A 10,703-nucleotide genomic window follows, 5' to 3' on the forward strand; every position below is an offset into this window, starting at 1 on the left:
ATGCTTGAAAACAATACCTGTGTATGGGTTAGTTATATTATAATATGTTCAAGGGAATTAAAGGAATTACAGAAGGCTTCTGCTTTCTGTCATCCAGAAACTGGCTAAGGGCCAGAAAGATAACACCTCCTTGACCATAAAAGGGTTTATGACTCCCATGAGTGTTTACACAGACTTTTAAAAAGCAGCTTTCCTAACTTTACTTTGACTTAACTTTTATACTATGTTTAAAAGATGTACTGCTTATTGGAATTTGTGCTTTGTACAAAATACTTAATAGACGTTTAATTGCTACCACAGATTGGAACTCTAAGAAGCTTGGGTCAAGAAACAAACAAACCAAAATAATGTCCTATCTACAGGGCCGTCTTTAGGATTATTAAACTGGTGCCTCTATGCCCGACGGCAGCCCAGGCTTGCAGCCCAGGAGGGGAGGCACGAGGCAGCAAAGGATACCGAGCCGCCCGGCCCCCCTCATGGGGGCGGAGAGTCACAGTTTCCTACAGAGAGCCCCGTACCCTCTCCCTCACGCAGAATGCGTGGCGCCAGCGCATTTGGCTCTGTGAATATGGCCCCTGCCTAAGGAGACTGCAGCATGCACTGGGTGTGTGGGAGCCAACCCGCTCTTACCTACTGTCATGGGCTGTGGGTGAAGCTATTGCTTGGGGAGGCTAACTCCCCAGACCACCTCTTCTGTCTATGGCTCCACCCATACTCCACCCCCGCTCTGCTCCAGGCCCCACCCCCACTCTGCCCCGGCCCCCCCCTCTCCCCCCCGTCTCCCTCCCCTCTTCCTCCCCCACCCTGCTCACCCCCTTCCAGCCAAATCCCTGAACCCAAATGAAGCAAATGACATTTGAACAAAAAACCACTCTTCTGCAATTTCTTTCTAAAGAAAATGGAACATGTTTTCCACTGTATGCCAGATGGTGAAGACTGGACATACAGAAGGTACCTAATTAAAAGCACTAAACTTGGGAATAAAAAATGTCAGTCACCGTTTTTTTTATATACTCTGAAGTTTGTCAGAGATTTATTTTCAAAAACTTTGTAGTAAAGACAAGTAAGCTGTCCTGCTGAATACAACATTAAATATTATGGAATACATGATGCAGCTCTTCTCTGTTTTACATTTTTTTTAATCAGTATTTCTAAGCTGATTTTATCTTTTAAATGTACTCTTAAGCCATCGTAAAATAATCATTCCAGATTACTACATATTTAACTCACTGAAACAAAGACATTATTTTAAATTATTCAGTCACAGAGGTTTAGAGTGTTCATAACAATGTTCACTGCTTTTAGGAAAAGGGAACACTAATTTACTTTGTGTGATCTCCATAACAATAGACTTCTTAATGAAATTTCACCAACTTTAAAAATATGTTTCCAAAGATTTTAGGCATAACAAAGGATTTTATATCTTACTAAGGTACTGATTTTGCTGGAGGGTTCTCTTAAAACTAGTTAATCAAATAGTCAGAAGTAAAGAAAGGGAAACTCATTTGTCCAGCTTTCTGGAAGGAAAGGGGTGTTGTCCCTTTAAGGGCTCTCTCCAACAGGGACGTGAAGGGAGAAAGGGATGGACAGAAAGGACAGGAAGACTTTGGAAGCAAGTTTTTTGTACTATAGTAATTAAAATTAAAATGTGTATTTTAGATAAGGGTGGTCTTTTGAAGGATTTGTTTAAAAAACTATATGTCTGAAGATCCAAGCATTTAAGGCTAAAGATGAATACTCAAATTATGCATCTAAAAATCTATGCAAGGATTTTTTAGAGATATGATTTTATAATCTTCAGCAACACACTAATGAAATATTTTTACAGCAAATTTTAAACTAAGGTCCTGTAGACTGACAAGTTCTGAGTAAATATTACAGTAATGCACAACTGCTTTTATCAGTAAAGTCAGAAACTGACAGTAGATACCTGGGGGTTGGCAAATGCCTGTTAAATGGCTTCATTACCACTTGAATGGCTCTTTAACAGTTTCAGTGTTGTGCTAATAGGGCGGGCAGGCTGGAAGGCTTTTTCACTTTTAAGTACTAGAGCCCCTCTGGAGTAAGAGTCACCAGGCTGCAGCAGCTAGCTGTGGGAGCCTGCAGGAAGGGTCAGAACAGGGATAGGAAGAGGCGGGAGGGTGAACACTAAGACCCAGGGGTGCCCCAAATTTTCTGGTGCCCTACGCACCCACATATGCTGCCTATGCCTAAGGACGGCCCTGCCTATCTAGACCAGAACAACAAGGAGTCTGGTGGCACCTTAGATACAGACTAACATGGCTACCCCCTGATATCTAGACCAGGACACTTCCCTCTTGTAAAAATGATAAGTTTGGAATACATATAATTCCTTATCTCAAGAACAGAAAATTTGTAAAGAAAAGTGTTTAGGAAAGACCTGGTCTGAAAAAGAATGTGAGGATGTTCTTTACGCAAATACCCCAGAAAGGAATGTGGGGATTTGTTATCAAAACAATAAATCTAGGTTGTAAAGAGGGTATCTACCATAGGCACCGACTCCATGGGTGCTCTGGGGCTGGAGCACCCACAGGAAAAAAATAGTGGGTGCTGAGCACCCACCGGCAGCCCCCCTACCAGAACCACCGCCTACCCCCAGCGCCTCCTGCCCGCTGTCGGGCCCCGCCAATCAACACCTCCCCCTCCCTCCCAGTGTCTACTGCCTGCCACAGATCAACTGTTTTGCAGCATCAGGAGGTGCTAAGGGGAAAGGGTCAGGAGAGAGGGCACACTGTGCTCAGGGGAGGGGGCAGAACTCGGCAGGGAAGGGACGGGGAGGGAAGGGGAAGAGGCAGGGCAGGGGCAGGAAGAAGCAGGCTGGGGGCAGGGCCTGGGTGAAGCACCCCCCAGCAGATTAGAAACTCAGTGCCAATGGCCTCTACCAGCCCCCCTTTTCAAGAAAATTCTGTGCCCTTAAAACTTGAGAAAAATGTGTGTAGTAAAGAAATGTTTTGTTAAAAACCATTGATTATTTTTTAAATGTTGAAACGGCAAACCATTTTGAAAGGCATATTTGAAAGTATTTTAACTAAATGCAAAGAGTTTCTTAATATCACTGCTATGTAAGTGATAAAATGCTTTATGTACCACTCCAAAATGTAATCTGCAGCACATATACTAAAATTGGAACGATACTGAGAAGATTAGCATGGCCCCTGCACAAGGATGACACCCACATTCGTGAAGCATTCCATCTAGTACAGCTGATTACTAATGTAAAAAGCCATTTAAGTATACAATATTTATATTAATGGGGAATTAATTAATTACTGTCAGTGCTCCAGCAGCTCCCTCACCCAGCTCAGGAAGACAAGAAGAATGATCTCTCCAAAAATTGTTATGAAGTATCAACAACTTCTTTAGCTTAAATAGTTAAAGACTCTAAGAATTATTGATTTTTTTAAAAGTGTTTTTAAAGCTAAAATTATTTTTTAAAGAATGAGTGTTTTGACTTTTTTTAAAATTTCCTGTTGAACGCTAATAAAACTGAAGGAACATTTCCCAAAATGGACAGAATCAAAAGGAAATTCAAAAACTAAAAGTTATCTGAAATGTTCCCCAACAGGACACAGCCAATTAGAAGTGCGCTGCACATTCATTAAGCAGACTGCATATCAAAAGCTGAAAGTGTCAACAAAATCAACCCCTGAAGATGTGGAACTGATGAAAGAATGACAGTAGCCAGCCTGAATCTAAACAAGCCTGAAAAAGGGAGTGTTTTCCTATAATTTCATGAAAATAAGAAGAAGAATATAAAAAATTCTGAAGTGATCACCCATGCCACTCAGCTACTGTATTCAAACAGCATGCACTCCTCAGCTCATCCTGTCCATCTCTGCAAGCCAACTATCACAGACAGCTAAGAAAAACAAAGATGACTCAAGAAGAAACCAACTCAAGGAAAACCTCTAAGATGTCCTCATGGATTGGTGAGAGGAAATTAATTGACACACTGGCAAGAGATTAGAATTAATAACTTGTAATAATTTTACTGGGCTATGGTAATGCCACTGTAACAAACTATTAACAGTTTATCTTGTTAATCACCAAATGGCTATACCATGTATTCCTGGAAAAGATACAGGGGCTAAACACTGGTAAACAGACAAGTAGCAGGATTTAAGATTTTTAATATTCATTAACTGGCCTGTTTGAAGACAGCTCCTTAAATGGCTTCTAAGTAACTGATTTAAATATTTTCTTTCATTTCATGGGATTTAGTTGCACTGACAACCAATGCATTTACCTGAAGGCCAGTAAAACAGGAATACCTCACTAACAGAATCTGAATGCAGAGCCAAAATAACAGCTAGGTTGTTTCCTTATAACGGGGTGAACAAAAACCTAATTCTAAGAACCCCAGATTTGTGAGGTGGGCATTTAAAGGTCTGGCTCTGTGTTAGTATCCAAACTTGATGCCTTGATATAGTACACTAGAGCCAAACACTGCTCTTACAGCCATAAAAGCTCATTGATTTAAATGGGTTGCATGATTGTAACCAAGGGCCAGAATATCGCCTTTTGTCAGTAAAATAAGGTATCCCATCAATTTTTGTTTGAGGGAGTTTTGTGGATAGCACAGGTGAGTAATTACACTTTGTTGTGTGGGTTGGGTTATCATATTACCCACAGCATTTAGAAAGAAGTGAGTTTCTATAGAGGTCCAAGTATTTCTACTCCAGGCTCTCTCCAAAAGCTGTTACAGAGCTGTCTACCATTCTGTGAAATACGACTCATATTGCAATAAAAAAAACCCTCATAAAACCATAGGATAAAATACCTTTGCCTTAAGGGCTGAATTACATTTTCAGCAGGTTTTTAGAAAGAAAAAACAAAATAGAGTCAAACTGAAGTTACACTGCAGTGGCTATAATGAGATTTCCTTCGCTATCGGTGCTGTGAAGCAAAGGTCATGGTGTTAATATTCCATAAAAGTTTGCAGCATTTAAGACATTTTAAAAAGTCCGCAGACGATCTCAGCCTTTGCATAGATTTCTCTCCAAAATGCTTAATGACGTTGTCAGCATGAGATGGTTAGTCAACATTCTAAAGTCTGAGCAAAGGTCAAGGCAAATAAAATATGCTGGAAAACTGAGCCCAAGGGTATGCTCTGAAATGTGGTTCTGAACACAATCCATCAATATGTACTCTCTGTTCTATTACTCACATGATCGCCAACCCTGTTTCACTGTAAATCTGTGGTTCAGAAGTGTTCAAAAATTTCATGGTTTTGGTCATCTGTGTCAGTTACCAGCATATGATTTATTAAAAAGTATATTTTAATAGATCATAATCCTAACAGATCATGATCCAAATGGCAGATTATAAATCAGGTACCACTTGAAAATATAGTGTGATTATACCCAGGCTGGTAGCACAGCCTATTATTAAGGGTGCCTAACACGTCCTATCATAACACCCCTGTTTTCAGTTGCTTTATAACTTCACCATACATTAACTATTCAGGCTGAAGTTTTCTATGCCAAGTGTCCGCCTTAGGCTGAACTTCTCTGGAAAATTTCAGCCAAAAATATTCAGCTATTCCTGAAAACAGGGGTAGGGAAAAATACATTGGTTTTGGCCATGTTACATTCTGATGACCTTTTCTTTGAGAAGCTCTAGTGCCACACTGCTGTGCAGAAAAGACTTGAAATCTGGCGGGAGGTGCTTTTTACCATCCCAGTGAAAACTCGTCCAAGTTTTAAGCATCTGAAGAATTGCAGTTTGCACATGCTCAGTACCGACTGCTAGAACTTCACAGCTTAATCCCCTGAAGATTTCATCTGCAATGAGCCTGCTCTAGTCTGGGACTGCAGGGGGCTGAGCAGGACTTTCCCTGCAATTGCAACACCCAGCTAGCTGCTCTAGGAGCTACCTAGGGTGACCAGATGTCCCGATTTTATAGGGACAGTCCTGATATTTGGGGCTTTTTCTTATATAGGTTCCTATTACCCCCAACCCCCGTCCCGATTTTTCACACTTGCTATTTGGTCACCCTAGAGCTACCCCAGGTCCAAGCACCAGAACTAAGAGCAGGGCACCTGTCTCTCCTGTGCTCCTGGTGAATGCCAGGCAGTGAGGAGGAAGCTACCTGAATTGAATGCAGAGAAGACAAGAGCTGGACTGCTGAGGGGTGGGGAGATGAGGGAAGCTGGGGCTGGGAGGAGGAGATGGACTGGCTAGGCAAAGAAACTAGGGTTGAGAACCAGTGGAGCAGAGAAGAAGGGAGACAGCTCTGATGGGAAGATGGTGCGTGAGATAAACTGGGACTGTCTGGTCTATGATTGGGACAAGGAAGTGGAGGGGAGCACTGATATGGACAAGGATCCCAGAGAAGGAGATTGGAGCCAGTGGGGATGGGGATACGGAAAGTGAACGGGGGTGTGATTGGAAGCAGGGGGATGGCGGTACAGGCACAGATCAGATAAAGGGGTAAATGGAGGGAAGGGAGACATCAGAAAGGGGACTGTGATAAATCAAGGGGGGGTAGCTCCCTTTTATGGACACCCAGCTGGCCAGTAGCTATAAAATCTCTTAGTAGCTGTTCTCTACTTGCTTTACCTGTAAAGGGTTAAAAAGTTTTACTGCTATGCATAGATAAAAGGAGGTGAGTGGGCACCTGACCAAAAGAGCCAATGGGAAGGCTAGAACTTTTTAAAATTGAGCAAAAACTCCCCCTTTGTCCATCTGTGGGGGTTCTACTGGCTAGAGAGGTGGACAGGGAAGACCTATGCTGTAAGACGCTTGAGGCCAGGTATGAAAAATCCTCAGTATCATACCTAGAAACTATTCATTTGAAACCCCAGATATGTAAATAGATCAGGAAATGTCTAGGAAGACATGATTAGGTTTATCTCTTTTTATTTCTTTATGGCTTGTGGACTCCTCTGTGCTAACCGCAGGTGCTTTTGTTTTGCTTGTAACCTTTAACCGGGACTTCAAGAAAGCTATTCTTGGTGCTTAATCCTTGTAGTTACTCTTTTAAAATCTAGCAATAGCCTGAGTTTCCAGATGTATTTTCCTTTTTTTTTTTTTTTTTTTTTATAAACAGGGTTAGAGTTCTGTGTCTTAAGAGGTTGTGCACATGTTTTTTTTTAGTTAGCTGATGGCAACAACTGATTTCTTTTTTCTTTTCCTTTCTCAGCTCTTCCCCGAAGGTGGGGAGGGGTGAAAGGGCTTGAGGGTACCCCACAGGAAGGAATTCCCAAGTGCACCTTCCTGGGCTCTCAAAGGGGTTCTGCACTTGGGTTGTGGCAGCACCTACCAATCCAAGGTCAGAGAAAAGCTGTAACCTTGGGAGTTTAATACAAGCCTGGAGTGACCAGTATCAATTTTTAGAGTTCTTGCGGGCCACTACCTTCTGCACTCGAAGTGCCAGAGTGGGGAATCAGCCTCGACAGGGACTCAGTCAACAAATGAGGCAGGGGTCCTATATACAACTGCCTTCTGCACTACACAACCTGGCAGGGCCAGCTCTACCATTTTTGCTGCCCCAAGCAAAAAAAAAAAAATATGCCTCCCGGACTGTGCCGCCCCAAGAATGGACGGAATGCCGCCCCTTAGCATGTGCCGCCCCAGGCACGTGCTTCCTCCGCAGGTGCCTGGAGCCGGCCCTGCAACCTGGATTCATCCCCAGAGCAGGACCCCTGTGTGCTGCAAGAGGCAGAGGGGTCAGAGCTCCAGTTGGGCTCCCCAACCACCTGCCCACCAGATTCCTGTAAGAGAAGTCCAGCTTCTGTTTTAAGCCTCCCAGAGCCTGAGTTGAGTCTATGCACTGCCTCTGTCTTGGGGTCTCTAGGATCACTCTCAGGGAGCAGACCTAGACCCTGGGCTCAGGGCTGTAGCTCACAACACAATCTCTCCCAGAATCCCATCAAAGATGTGAGCCTTCTGAATCAGATGGTACTTGTAAAGCATGTAACACGGACACTTTGAACAGAACTCCAACACATTATTGCTCATTTACTTAACAGAAAAAGCAGACAATACAGATCATTTAGAGAAAAACAACAATGTGGGGATGTATCATCCTTGCGCCAACCTAGTGGAGGGTTCCATGAGAGGGTGGGGGTCACGATGGGACACTTGCCTGGCAACGGCTTATGGCCTTGTAAGACAAAGGCGCCCCCTGGTGGTCTAGGGATTATATAAAATGAGGTAAACAAGGTAATAAATCATGGCCTTATGTAAGGCCCCCTGGTGGTCTAGGGATTATATAAAATGAGGTAAACAAGGTAATAAATCATGGCCTTATGTAAGGCCCCCTGGTGGTCTAGGGATTATATAAGATGAGGTAAACAAGGTAATAAATCATGGCCTTATGTAAGGCCCCCTGGTGATCTAGGGATTATATAAGATGAGGTAAACAAGGTAATAAATCATGGCCTTATGTAAGGAACAGTTGAACCAATCGGTGTGGGGCTATACATGTGATAAACACATGATTCTCCTTCTCGTCCAATCAGTAGATGTGTGATTATAGCCTAATTGTGTTATGTAATATTGAGAAAGACTATAAAAGAAAGCTTGTAATAAACAGGATTCAGATTCAGCTTGCAACCACATTGGTCGTGTGCTTTATCCGCTCCGCATGGGACGCCACACAACAAATACAACAAATGCAAACAAATTCTAAATGCAGGGCCCCGCACAAGCCCACCCTTTCCTTGGGAGGCCTGGGACTATCAGATAGAGAGGCAAGGGACTCTGCCTCATCAGGCATCAGCATGCTGGAGTGCTTCTCCCTCGTCATGGCTGGTTGTCTCCATCTTGCCAAGACTTCCCGTGTCATGCCCCAAGTTCTCCTGTCTGACTGAGCCTGCCTATATACCCCCCACTCCCGCAATGCCTTGACTCTTTTGTTCTGTGTCTGGTAAAGTTCTGCTGCTCCCCCGATCCCCCCTCTCTTCAGGCAGAGAATGAAGTATCTTTTCCCATCTTGAGCAAACTCCTTTAGCATCTCTATTGTCCATTCAAAGCACTGTAAGTATTCCCTGTTGTCCCTGGTGGTTTGGGGAAGACATGATGGAACCCTGCCAGTTCATGGTACATACACATACAGAGGCTTTCCATGATGCAGCCGTTTCATGATACAACTTCATAATATCAACTAGAATTCATGCAGTGCACAGAGAGCCCCCAAATCATCACAGGGGTCCTGTGGAAAAAAATAGGATGTGACCATGTAATTCAAGACTATTACAATGTGCAAGCACATACACACAAGGTGTGGGGTGGGCAGTGTGAATTAAGAGTGTACAAGCCTCTCTCCGTTGCTAGTGTTCTGAGACTGGAAGCTTATTTTTTAAAACCGGGCGTTAGATGGAATGTGCAAGAGCAGTGGCAGCCTCATGGGTTTGGAGAGAAGCATGGGGGGTGGAGGGATAGGGTGAGCGCCAGGAGTCTACTGCTGGAAGAAAGCAAGGACAAAGACTGAAGAAGGCCCCCTTATTATGCCCACGGCAGTTTTCACACTTCTAAAATACAGGAGACTGACATTATCCGCTACCACGTCTAACTTCAATGAGGCAATTTAAGGATACAAAAGTGAAGTAAGAGGAAACAAGAGAGTGATATGGAACAATGCACAGTCAAGCCCAGTCACCTGCTCCAGTTTATTTTGTCACAGACTATAAAAACCATGGGATATCAGGATCATGGCCTCAATCTTGCTCCCATTGGGGGAGGAAGGTCAGGTCCTGTACAATGACCTTGATTTGCTTGCCTGGGGAAGATGCATGAACAGATTGTGGGCAGCACATGAACCTCAGACTTAAAAAGCAACACCAAAAACTAAGGAGGGAAATTCATTGTTCATTCACTATATAATTAACTGTGGAACTTATGGGTGCAGAACAGTAACACGACAAATAGCTAAATGAGCTATCAAAAAGGAAGAGAGAGGGGCATAGTCAGTGTTGGTCTAACTCTACTCCTTTTGAAGTCAATGGACATTGGCTTTGATGAGAGCAGAGATAGGCCGGTGTTGAGCTCTTTCAAAAATCCCACCCTTGACACTTATAAAAATAGCACCTGCATTTACCGGATGTTAATAAAACTGGAAATGTTACCAGTCCCAAAGCTCCAAGGCATAAACTGACCACTCGCTGGGGTCAAAGAAGAAGAGGTGATTTGCAAGTTTTGTGAGTGTGTTAATTTAGTGCTCAGAAAGGCATGGCAGATTAACAACTCTGGAGAATGAAGTCCATCCACAGAATAAGTACCCTAACAGAAGAGGGGAGTGGTAGAGGGAGAGAGAATCACCTCTATGAGTTTGCAGATAGTTCAATCCTACATCTTGACTTCTGTGCTGATGCTGCCAACAATGTTGTCAGTTAATGGTAGTGTTTCACAATATGGAGACACATCCACCAAGAATTGGACCAAGACCAACAACTCATTTCACAATGGCTGCCACACCGCCATCAGAGGGTAACAAACTTCTAGTTACTCACACAATTAGGCTGGATTAAAAGCCAGAACCTGAGAGGTGAAAGGAGCCATCCATAACCTATTGCAAAAGCCACCTGTCTACAAAATATATAAATTAAAAGTGCCTTAGCATTATGTGCTGAATGGCCCCAAAATAACTAGTACTAATACATCACATGGAGCTGGAGTCAGTGATCTGTGGCAGGTCTGGATGACTCATACATGAAAAAGAAAACTAAAGGTAAGGTACA

The 10,703-nt window shown here is 43.2% G+C and overlaps 1 non-coding gene across 1 annotated transcript; it reads left to right on the forward strand.

The window, feature by feature from the left end:
• The first annotated feature begins 3,117 nt into the window (after positions 1-3,117).
• Positions 3,118-3,221, forward strand: LOC112125206. The gene has a single exon (XR_002909710.2). It is a non-coding gene; the product is annotated as a U6 spliceosomal RNA (small nuclear RNA).
• The last annotated feature ends 7,482 nt before the right edge of the window (positions 3,222-10,703 follow it).

This window comes from Terrapene carolina, unplaced genomic scaffold (genome assembly GCF_002925995.2).
Source record: "Terrapene carolina triunguis isolate 2854851 unplaced genomic scaffold, T_m_triunguis-2.0 Scaffold183, whole genome shotgun sequence".
NCBI classification, from domain to species: Eukaryota; Metazoa; Chordata; order Testudines; family Emydidae; genus Terrapene; species Terrapene triunguis.